Source organism: Pinus tabuliformis, chromosome J (genome assembly GCF_031772625.1).
Source record: "Pinus tabuliformis cultivar Carrire ecotype Pingquan chromosome J, CPIR1, whole genome shotgun sequence".
In the NCBI taxonomy this organism is placed as follows: Eukaryota; Viridiplantae; Streptophyta; class Pinopsida; order Pinales; family Pinaceae; genus Pinus; species Pinus tabuliformis.
In genome coordinates this window covers 943,595,014-943,613,913 of record NC_142295.1, presented here as the reverse complement: position 1 = coordinate 943,613,913, position 18,900 = coordinate 943,595,014, and positions in this window count along the sequence as shown.

The window sequence follows — 18,900 nt, the reverse complement described above, 5'->3', positions numbered from 1 at the left end:
CAGAGTAGAGCAGTGTAGGGCACTAATGGCAGAGATAGTATAGTCGTATATATGGATCAGCAAATGGAGTTCTCCCTAGTTGAGAGGGAGTGTTAAAATTGGCAACTAGGGCAAACTCCATGTCGGTCACCTTATTTATGGCAGCTGATTTTTTTTCTTGGATCCCTCTCATCGAGAGGTGTAGGATTGATCTAAAGATCATCCGATTTTGATAAGTATTCATGGAGTTATGAATTTAATTATGTTATAAGACACTTCATCAAGGTCGGCCAGAAACCACATAACCCACACATGTGCTCCATGATTTAGTATAAAAAGAGGTGACTTGATAGTCATTTGGAAACACATTTCTCTCTTAATTTCTTTCCACTCTTTTAGTGGAAGAGAGACCTAGGAGGAGGATGCCCTAGCTGGAGTCTACCCTAACCAAGAGGACGTAGTGAAGTGAGAAGCCCTAACACTATCAAGGAGGACAACCCTAACCTATACACTGGTATCTACGTAGTCTAGAAGGTAGCCAATTTTGTAGAGATATTCTCACTGATTTGGGTACGGATTTTAGAGAAGAAGAGCCACAACTCTTAGCCACATTGTAGGAGGCAAGAAGGATGGCTTGAGGGCAGTTTAGTGACACATTGGAGGAGTCTTACCTTGCAAATCAGGCCGCAGACTATAGGTGAGTTTAATGATTGTTTTGTGCATGGTTTTGGGGTGTATATCTTTGTTTATAGGGTCAAAATGAGGGACTGCTACAACAGCAGTTGGGAGTTGAAGTTTAGATGGCCGAGAGGCCTAGAAAGGCCCTCCTAACTAGGCCACAGTAATCTCTAAGGATAGCGAGGAAAAACAAGGGTATTCTCCTTATATGTTAGGCTTGTATACAATGTTGGAGTGGGAAGATTGCTTCAGGTCAAAGTTTATTGTTGTAGGGAGCTTTGTGGAGGTGACTAAGTCCTACAAACATCACCTTGGATAGCTTGGAACCTTCAGCTAAAGTAAACAGCCTGCTTGGAGAAGATTAGGGCACCAGTGTAGGCTTGTTGGTGTGCCCTAACCAGACTGGTACATGCACAAAACCCTAGGCAAGAGATCAACAGTAGGATGCAGCAGATGGTATTTTGCAATGAGGATGCTAATAGATGACGATCCTAGGACATGGTATAGCAAGGCTACAATGGGACAACAGCCAAGCATGGTACCACAAACTCAGTGGACAACAGCAAGGTACAACATGCCAAATGGGACAACTAATCAATGATACTTAGTACAACAAGCAAATGGGACAGCTAGGTAATGGTGTTTGGTGCAACAAGCAATCATAGGAACAACATGTCACTAACAGTAGGACAACACTACTAGTAGAGTGACATCATGGTGTAGTTATGCCACATGGGACAACAGTGGCAAACAAGGTGCAGTCGTAGTACTTGGGACATCAATGATACTTGGTGCAGCAAGTACATGGTACAGTCATGATTGGTGAAGCATGATGACATGCAACATAGTGATGATGGGTGCAGCATGGTGCAGCACGATGAGGTGAAGCATGATGATGTGGATCAACACAATGATAGGTGCGACAAGGCGATGGAGTCACCTTGGAGAATCACTGGAAGCAGCATGTCTTCAACTGAGTTCAGCTACCTCATGTATCATCCTCATAGAGATGATCTATGCTCTTATTTAGATAAGTCAAAGTGTTGACTTTTGTTGTAAATGCATTATCTCTCTCTCTCTCTCTCTCTCTGCTGAACTATTGAAGAACATATAAGAAGAATTTATCAAGGGTTTCCCCACATTGGGGTTTGTCCCTGGCTAGCACCACATCTTGTGTCCTCTTTTCTTGGCTTGCCTTCTGCGATTTATGTTTATGTTCTATCTGCAATTTACTATTATGCTGATGTGATTGATAATCTGGAAAAGATATTGGTAACTGTAAAAATTGAAATAAATTGCTCTAAGCATAGAACATACCTTAAATCAACATATCTAGATAGAGACGACTGGGTTTCCAGAGTCTGTGTATTTATCAACATAAGTATGCCATGCCATCAAATCAATCGCCTTAGCAACAAACTAGATAGTGTGGGGTTCAGTTCTCTTCCTTCATGTCTTCTTGAGACAAAGTTCCTAGATGGTTTTAGCATATATAGCAATCTCTTTCAAATCCTGTAGCAGAGGAACTTTTCTGAAAATGTTCCTCAGCTCCAAAGCTAGGTCGAACTTAGGGTTAAGATCAAATTTCTCCAAAGCCAACCTATTTGGATAGGGAGATGGGTTTGAAGAAGAAGGTAAGGGATCAGAGTGTGTAGGGGAATTTTTTGAGGCGGTACCATTGTTTAAATGGTTACTAGTCTCCTCCTCATGTATCTCCTCGAAGATAAATGTTGGTTGTTTTTGTTTTTGTTTTTGTGGTTCTATCACCCTTCTTGATCTCAATTGTAGGACATGGACCCCAACTGGCAAGATCTGATAAGTAGGGAAAGGGTGTGGTTTACCAAGAAGAATCTACTGCACCGCTTTATTGTTTGGGTTAGGCACTCACTACACGAGTAATTGAGGTGGCCTAAATGGTGGAGGCAAGCTAACTGAGGTGGCATGGGTTGAATCTGTTGAGGAAGAGCAGTTGGTAATGAAGTTTGTGTTGGTGTATAGGATGTATATGGTGCAAAAAACAGAGGCACACCCGTTGGAAAAAGTAACACATAATCTTACCTCTACCGCTAACAAGGATTTACTCAAAATTACCAGAATATTTCCATAGCGCCTCCCTGGCAACGGTGCCAAATGTTGGTTGTAGTATTGGTATGAGTAATGACCCAACATAAATTTTCAAACCAAAGTCCATAGACTTAAAAGTGCAACACAAGAAATTCCTAAAAGACTATAGGTTCCTGCAAATCAAATCCCTGCTTCTAATTTATTCTTCACCACTCTTTGAAGTTCCTGCAAACACCTGTCAAATCTTGGTCTAGCTCCTATAAAAACTTTGGCACTTTATTAAAAATAAACCTTAACTATCAATCAATTGTCAAACTGGTCATTAACTCCCTGACTCATTGAACAAATCAAACATAAAGACTGCATTAATCAACTGAAGAACATAGTCATGTAAACCCTAGACAATCCAAGTGCATCTAATGCCAAACATGATATTCAAACTAATAAGAAAACTCTATTGAAGATCTTGCACTAGGTTCTATCTCCATTAAACTTTGTGTACAATCAAAGAATTAAAATTATGGTTTGAATATGCTTCTAGTGTTACCAACACAATCAAATGCATTAAATCTATGATCAATAATTGTGTGCATGAATAAAAAACAACCTCACTTTGTTCTAATGTTCTCTCAAACCTTAAAATACACCCCAACAAATGACCTATCTCAATCAAGCAAAAATACTGGAAATTATGTTACCAATTCTCATGCAAAGGAGACATCGGAGGCAGAGTATTTTGTAACCCTAAAAATGTGAAACAATATATTGTAAACAATATTCAAGCAAGGCTATAGGTATATAACTCAAATAATTAAAGTCTCCTTCTTTCAATAGCTCTTCCTACACTCAATGTTCATCAATGTTATAAATGCATACCATAGATGTGAATCACTGCTTCAAATGATTAAGAATATAGGTTTTGTAAACCCATATCAACATAGTGATTGAATGTATAAACTAGACAAATCCAACAACAATACAAATTAAATATGCAAAATATGTTTTGTGCCAATATAAAATAATTCAAATGATATCATAGGCTTTACAACTATGCTCAAATGGTAGTTCCATATCATTAACTAGGTTTTTTTATTGTTATCAAGCTTCATATCAAATGAGTACAAATAAAGCCACAACACTTTTCAAGTCTCAACAAGGTCATTAACTTGTTCAGTGATCACTATAGGTCTCTCTATATCATTTACAAACCAGGTTACTATTTGGACAAAAGGTTTCATGTACTCACATCTATGTTATTACATGTACTCTAATAGACGCTTTAGGGTTTGAGAGATCTCCAACTCTCATGTCACTATTAACTCGATATTTGTAGATCTAGATCTCGCTTAATTATATCTCTATGTCAATACTCCATTAAAATATCTCATATCTACAATAAGACCAAAACCCTAAGATAAAAATAGCATCCAAACAAGTCACCTTTGAGCATGTAATAGAGTATTGTTATAGTTTATGATTTTTGTTCACATATTCAAATATATATAATCATTTCAAAGAGATCTATCACACTTATAACTTCACTCTTCCAAATCTATATGCCAAAATATCATAAGTTGAAGTGCTATATAAATATCCAAGAGGCAGAGTATAAAAGATAAACACACAAAACTTAATGAATTTGTAAACAAAACACACATTCAATACACCAATACTGTAAATAAATGAACACTATTCACCATATTAACATACCACACAAGGAAATAGATAACAAGAGAGGTGTCAAGCTAGTTTTCTTGGGCCCTAACCAGTCATCTTGCACTCTCTAGTAGTTTAAACCACAAAGTAAAAATTATCATTAAATACACCATAAATGGAGAAAGAAACCCGACATCAAAAGTCTTAGATTAAAATCAAATCAGCCTTTGTTACATTAGGAGATAAGATCTCGAATCCAGTTTATGAGAGGATTAACACCCTATCATTAAACTAGCATCATCTCTCTATCATAGGTTCGCTAGCTAGGCTTAAGGCCATAGCTCAGTTTATATAAGTTTTTACATTACAGATTGGGATATAGACAAGCCAATTGAATACAAGATGAGATAAACAATAAATCATAACAATTTCTAATTTATAGATGCATGTTATAACCATAGTCTAAACAAAGGAATCAGATATGGTGCATGCGAAGCTTTTAACAAATGGTTCCTTTTTCCTCGGCCTAAAACTAAATTTGGAAGGTAGACGCACTGACTATAAAAGGTAGACACATTTTTTACTCTCAAACCAGCTCCAAAATAGTCTTTGACAAGTGTGTGCATTTTCAGTTAGCCACTAGCCCTCACGGCAAGCCTTGAAGACAAAGTGGCCTATGCATCTATCAATATAGTGCCGAATCTCTATAACAAGTACATGAACTACACAAACCTTGGTTAGTGACTTGTTAAAGATTATAAACCTTAGAAAACACACAAAAACGAAGGCATTTGATTAAAAATAATTTTAAATCTATCAAATTTTGAATAGTATGCAATTTGAGCTCAAGTCTTCATTATCACATCAAAAAAATTATGGAAATGCTAGGAAAAGGCTCAACATTTGTTAAAACACAGGAGAAAGTGAGAGTACTATATAAGAAAACATAAAGCATTTTATGGTCCTGACAGTAGTAGAAAACCCTAGTAATCATATTGTAGAAGATGATTTCAAATTGTAGGAATGACTACCTGCAGTGTCATAGTGCAACAAATCAAGTAGAATAACCTTTGTAGGGTTCAAGTTCTTCTTCCAAAGCACACTAGGGTTTCACACCCAATGACATATAATAGGTCAAACACGTTGCTTGAGTATAGAACAACTGAAATACCCAACTTCCTCTTTGCAAAGGGGAGTGGTTTCAATGAAGTCAACTCTGATACAATGTAGAAATTTCATAAAATATCTCTTACTATAAATTTAAAAAAATTAATTCAACCTTGAGGTTCTCGAATTCTATTCATGTGAACAATTAGAGTGAGGACCAAATCTGAAATATAAATTACAACATCATATATTTCATTTTTGTCCAACCAAATACATAAGACAAGACAACCTAAGAAAATAAACATGGAACAACTAGATTTAACAAGAATAATGCTTCTATCAGGAACACAACTTTTTTCCATAACCAAACTAAAGTGAGAAGAATAAAGAGCTAGAGTAGAAGCTATTAATGGAGAAGGAAATGAAATAGTTGAAAGGTAGGAAAAGATTAAGGACGAAGCACATCAACACTTTAAGGGATTGCTAACAGCAGATCCGGAACCAAATAACTTTGAAGATATTTTGAGAGCCATTCCTAAAATGGTCTCAGAAGAAGACAACACCGCCTTACCCAAACTAGTGGAGGAAGAGGAATTGCAAATAACAATAAATAATCTGCATCTGGATAAAGCACTAGGACTGGACGATTTTACCATTTCCTTGTATCGTGCATTCTGAGACCTCTTTAAAAATGACATGCTCAAGATTATACGATGGGTTCAACTCAAAGACAAAATTGGAGGTAACACAAATTCTACCTTTCTTGCTCTTATCCCCAAAGAGACTAGGCCCACTTCCTTTAATCATTACATACCAATTTCTTTATGAAATTCTTCCTACAAAATTATAACTGCCTTAAAAGAATCCTCCCTCATATAATTTTATAAAATCAAGGGGGTTTTGTTTCCTAAAAGGCAAATTGTAAACAACATCCTCTTATTCCAAGAAGCCATTCATTCAAGCATTTCCTGAGGAGACAAAGGATTCATCCTACAACTAGATATGGCCAACACCTTTGATAGAGTTAGACATTCCTTCCTTTTTGTTGTTCTAGACAAATTGGGTTTTGATCGTAGTTTCATTGACCTCATTAAAGCTTGCATTCACAATCCCTGGATTGCTCCTCTCATCAATGGAAGACCCAACCATTTTTTCCAAAGCTCAAGGGGTATTAGACAAGGATGCCCTATATCCCCTTTCCAATTTATTATAATGGAAGAATCCCTCAGTAGAAAACTAGAGCAAGAAAGGAAAAGTGGACTCCTAACAATAATTAAATTCAACATAAGAACAAAAAGCACGAACCACTCTCAATTTTCTAACGATACGCTATTTATTGGAGGATCCTCATGTATTGTTGCCAAAATATTCAAACTCATCTTAGACCAATTTTTGGAAGCCTCTAGCAGCCTTCTTAATAATTTGAAAAGAAGCATATATGGCTGGAATACACCAATCAGAACTCTCCAGTGAATCTCTCAATCTTTTAGTGTTCCCTTTAAAGTGGACTAGTGTTTTTTCAAACATTTTGGCATGCCAATCTCCAAAAACCCAATGAAATCAGAAATTTGGATATAAGTGGTAGACAAAATGAAGAAAAAATTCCAACATTGGGGAATGCAATGGCTCAACTTAGCAGGCAGGGTAATTCTAACTAAATCAGTATTGTAAGCCCTGCCCCTATATCATTTTACAATATTGCAGGCTCCAATAGAAATACAAAATTAAATTGAGTTGATAATTCGGAAGTTTCTATGGCAGGAAGGTAACACAGAAACAAAAAAGTACAGCTTGATAAGTTGGAAAAAGGTGATTATGCCATATCACAAGGGGGGGATCACCATAAGACAGTTGGGTCTAATGAATTTAGCATTAGGAGAAAAAATAATTTGGAGACTAATATCCGTGGAATCATCATGGTGGAAGCAGGGCTTAGAATAGAAATACATAAGTGCCCCTTGTCGTCAAATTCTCCATATCCATATCCCTAATAGACCCTATTCCCAAATCTGGAAGCTATGTAAAAACACTCTTCATTTCATCCAAGATAACACATCCAGAATCCCGAGGGGAGGGAAAGCTATTAATATATGGGAAGATAGTATAATGGGTAAGCCAAGTCTCTCTGCTCTTCCAGATCTTCATCTTATCAAGACTTGTTTCCTTAGAAAAGGCATAACCAATCTAGACCAAATTTCATATCGGAATCAGCGTGACAATTCATGGGAGGGTTGGAAAAAACCAACGATTCCTCCATAATTGAATGCTCAATGGCATCTCCTTCTACAATACCTCAAGGGAGTAGCCCCAATCCTCTATTAAAAAACCTCATGATTTCAAGTGGATATTAAAAACTTCAAGGAGATCAGGAAAATCAGCCTATCTAGCCTCTTTGGAAAATTATCTAGAAAAATGAGAACATCCCCAAAATTAAGTTTTTTATATGGACATTGCTTAAAGGGAAAATTCTCACTTTAGAAAATTTTAAAAAGAGAGGCATTCAAGGACCCTCAATCTACCCATTCTGCCTAAGAAATGAAGAAACAATTCAACACCTCTTCTTATCGTGTGAATTTTCAAAAGGCCGCTGGAAAACTCTAGTGAATCATCTCAATATTCAGGTGAACGTTGATATTGATATCTCGGAGTTCTTTGGATGATGGAAATACATCTATCCTAATTCCTTCAAAAAAATAATTTGATAAAACGATTATGGTCCAGTCTCCCTTCATTTATTTGCTGGTAGCTATGGCTCACCAGAAACAAGTTGGTATTCCAAAACAAAAATCCAAACAGTAGAAAAATCATGGTTAAGGTATGGAGCTTATCTACGAAGGCTATTCTCATCAAAGGAAACTGAAAAATTAAAAGCCACCTTCCGCAACCTGGGGAATGAATATGATTAAGCTTTGTTTTGGATAGACTTCCCTCTAACACGCATTCCCCAACAAGAAGTCAAATTACATTGCCCAACTGGAAGGTCTAATTAAAAGAAGAAGAACACAGTGCCTGGTTCAAAGAACATAATTGTCCTTCTCTATTCTTTGATGGGGCTTCTAAATCTAACAAACAAATAGAGTCGGTTATCTTACATTCATTCAATAAAATGGCTATATGCCTCGATACATTACTTCTGGATTATAATAATAGGATTCCAAATCTAGATCCTCTCAACTTATACTTCCTTCTGATACATATGTTGAGCTATATCCTATTACACTATCTGTGTAAGCTCTAAGATATTGTTGTAGAAGATAGATACATTTACATTTCATCATATGCCTATTGAGACGCAGTAACAACTAAATGAGTCCATTGGTTTATCTGAGAAGAGCACTCGTTTATTTCTTTTAGAAGAACCAGCTATCCTCTATGTTCTTGGTTGATAGTTGTCTCTTCCTTCTAATTGGGAGAGTTTCTACGGATGTTGGAGCTCGAGGTGTTTGTAATTTTATTCTCCATCATTTCCCGCAAGGAGGATACTACCTATTCCAAATGTGTGCGATGAGCATCAACTGTTCCTTTTCTCTTGAAACTGTTTGATCTAGTCCATATCTTTTCTAAGAGATTTGTGATGATTCCATTCAAGAGGGGATGCAATGGAGAAAGGAAGTCACAAGGGGTAGGGGAGGAGAGCTAAGGAGTAGAGCGAGAGGGAAGAATAGGAGTCAAAATGCAGATAGGGACAAGGGGAGTGAACGAAATATAAAGAGCACAACATGAGAGAGGGGGGAAGATCAATTTACAAGTTTGATTCTAAATGACCCATTCACCATCTCGTGAGCTCTGGGAGGGATCGAGCAATTAGGTGCAGTGGATACTTTAATAATATGAAGGAAATACAAAAGGATATGTTGGAACTATTATGCCCTTTGAGAGTGCTCATTTTCCCAGGAACAAAGGTTCTTCTATAAACTTGGAAGGATAGATATTGATGTGCCAAAGCAGAGGTCATTATGAAGCTTGGGACGAATGAGGTTTAGGGATATTCTTGGTGCAAACTTCATTGTTGATCCCGACTTCACCTTGAGATCTGTGACATGCATTATTAACTAAAGCATCAACTTTACGATTGTTTGCGCTCAGGGCATGGAATAATGATCCATTGCCTAGATTTTTCAGTTGATGTTGAACACAGTTGACAATTTTCTCCAAATCAGTGTTGGTAAGTCTGATGTTCTTTACCATGTGTTGAATAAGAACTACAGAATCCCCACTTACTATAGGATTCCTAAGATTGTGGTCACAAAGAAGTTGAGCACCCATAAGAAGAGCGTAGGCCTCAACCTTGTTATTTGTTTTGGATCCCAAGCCCCATTCACATTTTATATAATGCGCCTATCCCTTAGACCATGCATCCCAACATATAGTAGATCTAAAAATTGCTTATTTAGAATAGATCCATTGTAACCATAAACAGACCCACATAGCTTATATATATTTGTCAAATCACTTACAAAATATTCCCATTACTATGTTATGTGATGCCTTCCTACATAACCAACACTAAAAAATACTAAATCACCATGAGATAACAAGTCAAAAACCATATTTTCAAGTACACAAATTTTTAAAAGATAAAGGAGTTCAACAATGGTACAATGCACAAGGTCCACGAGCAATTATTTCAATTAACCTAACTAATCACTAGATATGTCTGTTGAAATATGTTACTAAGTTCAGTCTTCATGATGAAAAATGTAATCATGATTTTATGTATTTGATGTCAAGAGAAAAATAAAATTATTGTTGTTATTCTTAAGGCATGGGTTTCATGCTCAAGGTTATTTGATTTATAGGTCAAGCACCAATTAAGTGCTTCTAGGTTTGTCATAGAGTCATAAGAGTCATTGTCGTGTATGGAAGGCCCTTTTGGACATGTTACATATTGTATAAAAGATTTATTTGAGTCAAATTAGAGTCAAAAGACCCTCCAAGACCTCATCAAAGTTCAAAGATCAAGTCGTCCTATCAAGAAGGGCAATTCGACCTATTTTAGGACTTAAGGAATACTATATATAGGAGCACTCGGAATCAGTCAAGAAATCATCCATCTAAGGACAAATAAGTTTAATCAAGATAAAAAAGAGACCTAAAAGGAGCGAGGAAGAAGAGGTGAAAGTCAACAGAAGAAATCAAGTTTTTGGGACTGTTTTTGGGCCATCTTTCTCACACGTGAGAAGTGTATTAGGGCATCCTTATACAACAACAAGTACCAAATTACAGAGCTGAGTTTTGGGTCAAAGGAAGTCTCCCTTGCATGATGATTTGATAAGGAGAAGGATTCATCTCAAGTGACGGAGAAATAAGGATTAAATCACTAGCATTCTCTCACACGTACCACCTAGGGTTTCTACAGAAGAAACTATTGGAAGTCAAAGTTGCAAAAGAATCTATTTGGGGGGGGGGGGAGGTCGAAGTTGCAGGAAAGCTCATCAAGGAGGAAAAGTTTGACTTGGTCTTAGAGGGGTCTTGGTCAAGGGTCATAGGTCTTGTAATTTTTCAATTGAAGTTCTATAAGAAGAGAATAATTCTTGTGGGTTTTCTTCTCAAGTGGAGAGGTTTTGGCCCTGGTGAATCGCCTATACCTTGTGTCCTTTTTTCTTATTGTTCTTGATGGTTTGGTAGTTGTTTGATGATAAGAAAACTAAATATAGTCAAGTCAAAGAAGAAGTTAATTAAGTTAAGTAAAAACACATCATAAGTAGTTATCGAAGTAAGAGAAATCACCTAATTTATTTCCCATAGATTTCTCAACATGGTATCATAGCTAAGGTGGCAAGTCAAGGAAAGGCCGCTTAAAGAAGGACCATCAAAAGGGATCAAAGAGGACATAAAACTATTAAGAAAGGATCCACAAGGGTCGAGCACAAGGACATCATCAAAGGACTAACCCTCTCATCATCTTAAATGAAGTAACTAAAGAGACCTCGAAACCTAGCTCATTCAAAGAAGGGTTATGCAATTAATGCATTCTTGGGAAGCTTACAATCTCCATCACAAGGAATAGCATAGAACACCTCAAGGACCATACATCCACTAAAGAGAAGGACTACACATTGAAGCAACTTGAAGGATTAGATCCAAGGGATGTAGGAAGAAGCATTTCCATCATCATCAAGGAATCAAGGGGATCTCCCTCTCCTTGAGTCAAGGATCACTATCAAAGCATACTTGAAGGAAGACATATTCATCTAGAAGACGTATCCTATTATCAACACCATCGTCAAAATCAATAAGGCATCAAGTTGAAGATATCACCATCAAGAAGCATCTTCACTTGACAAGTAAGTACCTCTATATTTATGTCTGAATCTGCTATCAAAATGGCCTCATTTTGCAAGGAGAGTAACAAGTTGGTTTAGTCATCAAATTTCCTTGCTTGGAAGAAGAGGACAGATTTGATCCTCATAGAAAATGAAGTCGTTGGACATGTTAAGGGTTCAATCACTAAACATCCAAAGAAAGAAGCTCAAGCTCTAGCTAAGTATATGAAAGGGGAAATAAAGACTCAAAGGATCCTTATATAATCCATCAAGGATCCCCTCATACATTATGTTGCAAAGTTGGATACATCAAAAGAAATATACAAGAAGTTAGTAGAATTATTCTTCGTAGGCACTACCAAAGAAGTCATATCTATGGTTGTCAAGAATATGTGCATTTCAAAAGAGATTGTTTGAAACTTAATGAAGACAATAAGAAAAGGAAAGAAAGGAATGAATCCCATGTCACCGAAGAAGTGGAAGAACCTGAGAAGAAGTCAAAGGAGGAAGTGAAAGATCTCTACTTAAACTGAGATAATCTCCTTCACTTAGTTCTTTCCATTTTTTGTGAAAAATAGATATCATGGTAGAAAGAATTGTAAATATGACAGGATGCATCATATTAGAAACATACGATTGAAGTAAAAACTCATGACATCATTATAAAAGCTTGAAAGTATAGCTGAAGTAGAAGACTGCATGAATATAATTGTTATCATAGAAAGGAAGTAGCTCTTGATAACCTCATTGAAAGCATAAGTAGTATATATGGTTAGAAGAAATCCATCTAGCATGATAGCAGATAGAAAGAATTCATCATCCATCATCATCATTAGGAAGGAGCATTTGCAGGATGAGGATAATCAAGATCCTCCATTGCAATCTTCACTAGAAGGTTTACCTCTACTTGGAAGAAGCACGTGTCTCGCTCATCATTCCACCTTGTGTAGGATCCATTGTTTAGAAGGATGATGGTATAGTGACAAAGGAATACAACATGTCAGGATGATTGAAGTACTTTCAAGCAACGAAAGGAAGTTGTCAAAGTCTAGATGAACAAAAGAAGGAAAGAGGTATACACCTTGAACTAGTTCACATATTGATAAGATGAAGTCAACATAATATGAGGTGGTTGACAAGATGAAGGAACTATGTATAGAAGTTCCTGGGATACAATATGTGAGGAAAGAAAGAAAAATTCATGAAAATGATGCAATTATGCTGACATAAGATAAGGAATCAACATCTGATGACTAGAAGAATATGGTATGATATCTCCAAAGGGAAAGGTATGAAGACCTTGATAAAGTCAAAAAAAGAAGAAGACCCTTGACATTGGAAATCTTGGAGATATGTTTATAAATATGTATGATATTGATGTTTTATAAAACAAATGTCATGATGAAAGACCATCCTAAAAGGTAACTCTGATTTGATTTTTGAATAACCTCTAGTTTGGGTTGGAACGGGGCTACTAAAAGAGAGTTGTAGATGTCACCTACAACTAACACATGTGATTGGATGAAAGATCCTGAAAGAAACATGACTTGGAAGAGGTAGTTGTATAATGGAAAACCAGATGTGGACTAGAAGATCATTTTCTGATGAAAAGAAGGAGGACATAACTGATATGGTTCATTGAAGGAAAGTGATGGATGGCCAATGCCCTAAAAAGATGAAGGCCCCATAGCAATGAAGATGAGATGCATGACATCAAAAGGAGGAACCCTACAAGCAACTAAAGATACCATGATCTCCACCAAAAAGAAAAAAGTTGTTTTTGGAAACAAATCCCTAGTTGAGAGAGAGCTTGGACAAGTCCCTGATTAAGAGGGAGCTTGGATATATTCCTTTTTAAAGGAATGACTTGGTCCTCCCAAAATAAGAGGGAGTGACAGATATGGTTCTCTACTTCATGTGTCATGCACTAGACCAAGACTAACAACTATAAGTCTTAGTGAAGGCCACGAGGAAAGATAGACACATCATTCATGTCTTCATATTGTAAGAAAGAATGGAGGGTTAGGTAAGCATCTAAGATCAATCTCGATACTCATTGAGGATGAGGTCGTACAACCAAGATAAGAGTAGTTGAAGAGGAAATTCCTTGAGAATGGGCTATTCCAAGATAGGGATTGTCCTAAAACGACAGACCATGTGAAAACTCGGGGAAGTGTGCGCATTGAGAGACAATGATGATGGTGTTTGTCAGTCATTGGTCTCGCCAGCATTGTGCTCTGATATTGTGGAGAGATAGAGTTGTTAATCCAGCCCTTGTTATGTGACAATGTTGGTTAGTCTGATGAGATGCTCTGTGATGGCTTACCAATCTGACTCTTCTTATGAGAATTTTTCAGTTTGAGAATGTCCAAGTACCTTGTATGGATTATGAATACCTCCCTAGTTAAGAGGGAGTGTTGAAATATCTAATTAGGTTCGGTCTTCATAATGAAAAATGTAATCATGATTTTGATGTATTTGATATTGTTAATTTTAGGTATGTTCTATGCTAGAGCAATTTCTTTCAATTTTCACAGTTAGCTCAATATCTTTTCCAGATTAGCAATCACATCAACATTAAAGTAAACTACAGATAGAACATAAATATAAATCGCAGAAGACAAGCCAAGACAAGAGGACACAAGATGTGGCGCCAGCTAGGGACAAACCCCAATGTGGGGAATCAATTCTTCTTTTATGTTCTTCAAAGTTCAACAGAGAAAGTGAGAGAGATAGTACATTCACAATAGAAATCAATATTTTGACTTTTGATATCGCATGAGATCAGTTGAAGACATATTGCTTCAACTAATTCTCTAAGGTGACTCCTTCACCTATTAGAGTGCTACCTTTCGTCCATTTGTTGTACCATACACATTGTGCCTCTTCAAGACCAAGATATTAATCCTTCTTTCTGTTGTTTCTAAGGTCATCCTCATTGCTACACCATTGAAGCTATTACATCATCACTGAGATCCTCATTGTTGCTTCTTTATCATATCCATGAGATCTACTTGAAAGTTTGATCTCCATTACTGTACTTTAACTAAGATTATCATCACATCAACTGTGAGCATGTCAAGAGTGTGTGTCTAAACTGTGATTGCAATAGTGGAACCTTATTCTGATATAGTGAGGGTTCTAGGCTTCTTTTCATCATATATGTACAGGGACTATTTAGAGATAAGTCCACTAAGACCGTGGTAACGTTCCTTCTTATGCTGGGATTGTCTCTAGGATCATGATACCCATCGAGAGACATCAAGTTACAGTTCTCACTGAGGTTTCATATTACTGTACTTCTACTTAACCACAAGCGCTTGAGCCATTGTACTTATCACCGATATTGCTATAATGATACCATCTAGATCTTCTCCATGACTGGTATGCCGAGACTGTAGTATGCTAGGAGAGAATGTTGAGACAGAGATAGTGACATGCCCAGACTACAACCATTCTTTGTTGCCATTCTTTGTGCGAGAATGTCGAGACTCCAACTCACTGCGATGACACCATCCACTGCTCCATGAGGTTGTGACTACACCTTAAACCCAAACTAGGTGCAGTCAAACCCTACTGCGGCTCCTTTCTTCATCACTATGGCTCTTACGGCTTCCCTCTTTATGACTGCAGCTTAGTGCGGTGCGTATATGGTCATGACAGCGTAATAGGGCCTCCGTATAAGGCATCTAGACAGCGTATTTAGGGCATCACTTGACTGTGTTCAGGGTTGTTCCATTGACTATGTGTAGGGACCTTCATGACCTGTGTATGTCTTCATTTACAGCGGATAAGGTTAGGGCATCATCTGCAACTAGGCTCAGCATATTCTTTTGGTGTCTCTCCTTCTCCAAAAACCCAATACGTGGAGAGGAGGAGATCACTTCAAGAATGTGTCCCCAAATGACTTCAAGTCCTCACCTATTTATACTAAAAACATAGATGATGAATAGACACGTCTATTGGGCTTCTGAGCCTACTCAAGTTGCTGGCCGACTTGACAATTTGTTTTATACCATAAATAAATTCGTAACTTCATAAATACTTATTGAAATCAGATGATATTTAGATCAATCCTACACCTCTCGATGAGAGAGATCAAATAAAAATATCAGTTGCCATAAATAAGATGACCCACACGGAGTTTGGCCCTAGTTTCCAATTTTAACACTCTCTCTCAACTAGAGAGAACTCCATTCGTTGATTCATATCTCCGACTGTACTATCTCTGCCATCAGTGCCCTGAACTGCTCTGCTCAACTCTGCTGGCTTTGCTCTGCTCTGCTGGCTCTGCTTAGCTCTGATGGCTCTGGTCAGCTCTGTTAGCTCTACACTACTTTGCTCAGCTCTGTTGGCTCTACTCAGCTCTACTAGCTCTGCTCAGCTCAGCTCAGCTCAGCTCAGCTCAACTCTGCTCTGCTCTACTCTGCTCTACTCTGCTGGCTCTGCTCAGCGCTAATTAGCTCTGCTGAACCATGAAGAAGAAGAATTGATCAAGAATGTGTCATACCATTCTCCACTGACCTGAAGTCAGTCTCAGAGTGTGTACCACTGGTCCCAGACCAATCCTCAACTGACCCGAAGTCAGTGTCATAGTAGGTACAACTCCTACCACTAGTCCCAGACCAGTACTTTACTGACTCGAAGTCAGTCTCAGAGTATGTACCACTAATCCCAGACCAATTCTCAGCCGACCCGAAGTCAGTCTCAGAGTATGTACCACTGGTCCCAGACCAGTCCTCAACCAACTCGAAGTCAGTGTCATAGTAGGTACAACTCTTACCACTGGTCCCAGATCAGTAGTCTACTAACTCGATGTCAGTCTCAGAGTATGTACCACTGGTCCCAGACCAGTATCATTGATCCCAGATCAATGAAGGTCATCCTAGCATAGGGAGTACGGTAGATACAACGATGCGTCCATTGGTACCACTATGGTCCCTATACTCATTTCCCTGCTCATTGATCAGATGAGAGGTACTTCCCATGAGTCCCGAACTGCATGGGTAGGATGCCTTGACAAGAGAACTAATCATCCTATCCACAGGAGAGCGAATCATCCTATCCAATGGATGCCACGCAGAACTAATCATCCTGGCCCACAGGAGAGCAAATCATCTTGTTCCACAATCGCCATGGAGAACACATCATCCAGGCCTCACAGGAGAACTAATCATCCTACTACACAAGAGAGTGAATCATCCTGTCCACAGGAGAGTGAATCATCCTGTCTAGTGTGCACCACCAGGGAAGGGTGAGTCACCTTGTGGTCGTATGTTGCTCCAGTAAGAACCGCAAGCCCCTAGAGCTCCCGAAGCTCAATGTATACAACATGCAGGACCCTTTTACAAGGGTCTCTCAACGACTCCAAGTCGTTCGGGAAAATCACAAATTTGATCTTTCCCTAGGCCTTTGTCAAAATGTTAGCGACCTGTACATCAGTCTCAATGCGATGAAGCCTCCTTGCTCATCGACTTGCCATATCCCAAATAAGGTAGTATCTGATGTCTATCTGCTAGAGCAATCATCGAATACGGGATTCCTCAACAATTGAATCCCACCTCTGGCTGTCACAGAGAATCATAGAGGTATTCATCATGTGTACAGACAGCTCATTGAAGAGCTTCCCCAACCAGGCAGCTTCATACGAGATCATACTCATAAATATGTATCCGGTCTCGACGGTTCTTATAACAACCGACTTCTGCTTCCTGCGCATCCATGATATCCAAGCAGAATCCAAAGAGGGACAACACTAAGAAGTGCTCTAATGATCCTCCACACTGCCTGCCCAATCAGCATTCGAATAATCATGCAGTTTCATATTTCCGGCAGTGTATCTCAATCCCCGAGAGATTGTGCCCTAAAGACATCTCAGAAGATTCTTGGCACCAATCCAATGAGGCTCAACCAAATATGAGCTCCTCGTGCTAACTGCAAAACATATGTCCAGACGAAAGTTCACCAAGAACTTTCCCGAGTCTGGTCCGACATCACTACCGTATACCTTCTGAAAGTTAAGATCCTCGAGGTAGTCACAGGCTTGCAATTTATCATTTCACATCCAGAATCCAACTCCTTCTTACTTCTACAAGTGAGAGGGTCTGCATAGGTTGTCCTCATAAGGTGCTGGTATGAGAGGTCTATCATCCACAACCTTCGAATGGTTTGGATCCGTTTCACTCCAAGTGAATCTCAACTTTATCAGACAGCTATCGATCCTCTCATACCATGCCCAGGGTGTTTTGCTTCAAGCCATAGAGGGCTTTCTTCCACCTACATATGTGAGATTCCTGATTATCAATCTCAAACTCCTCGGGTTGTTCCAAACCTGTGGACCTGCTGTATGAGGGGAATGGTCCCCTTATAAGATTTTCCTTTGGTACATCTCAGACATGTACCTTCATGCTCTTTTTGAATCCAGGCATCCCTGTCACCATCTGACTCACAGGCCTCCGGTGCTAAGTCAATGGACATGGTCCCCAGTGGATTTCCTGCAACTTGATACAACCCTGAACTCAAAAACATATTAGAAAAATCTATTTTCAAACACGTACCTTTCCATCGATGAGTGCCATCCTAAAACCTTTGACTTCCATTTCCGAGATGGACACCAAGTTCTTTTTGCGGTTAGGTACATAAAAGAGATTTTGGGGTTCCTTGCATTCTTTGAATAGTCGACCATTTTCTTGATGACCTGCATTATCAGTCATTCCTTTGATCATTGAACATGTCCCTGGAATGATTGTTATCTTCATCAAGAGATGTGTCTCTGCCATTCAGACACTCCTTTGCATGATGGCCGAACATATTGCAACCAAGGCATCTGCCTTTCCTTACACCCTTAGATCTGAACTTCCCAATGAAGTGATCTTCCGTTGTGCCATTCTAATAATATTCTCTGCTTCCACTTCATCCTTAGTGAATGAGAAGAGGGATAATGATCCCATTGATCCTTTTGTCCTGTCCCAACTGTCTTTGGTGATTGCTCTTTGACTCTTGCTTGGGCATTGTCTTCACCTCAGCTCTGATACCATGTTAATTTTAGGTATGTTCTATGCTAGAGCAATTTATTTTAATTTTCACAGTTAGCTCAATATCTTTTCCAGATTAGCAAACACAACAGCATTAAAGTAAACTTCAAATAGAA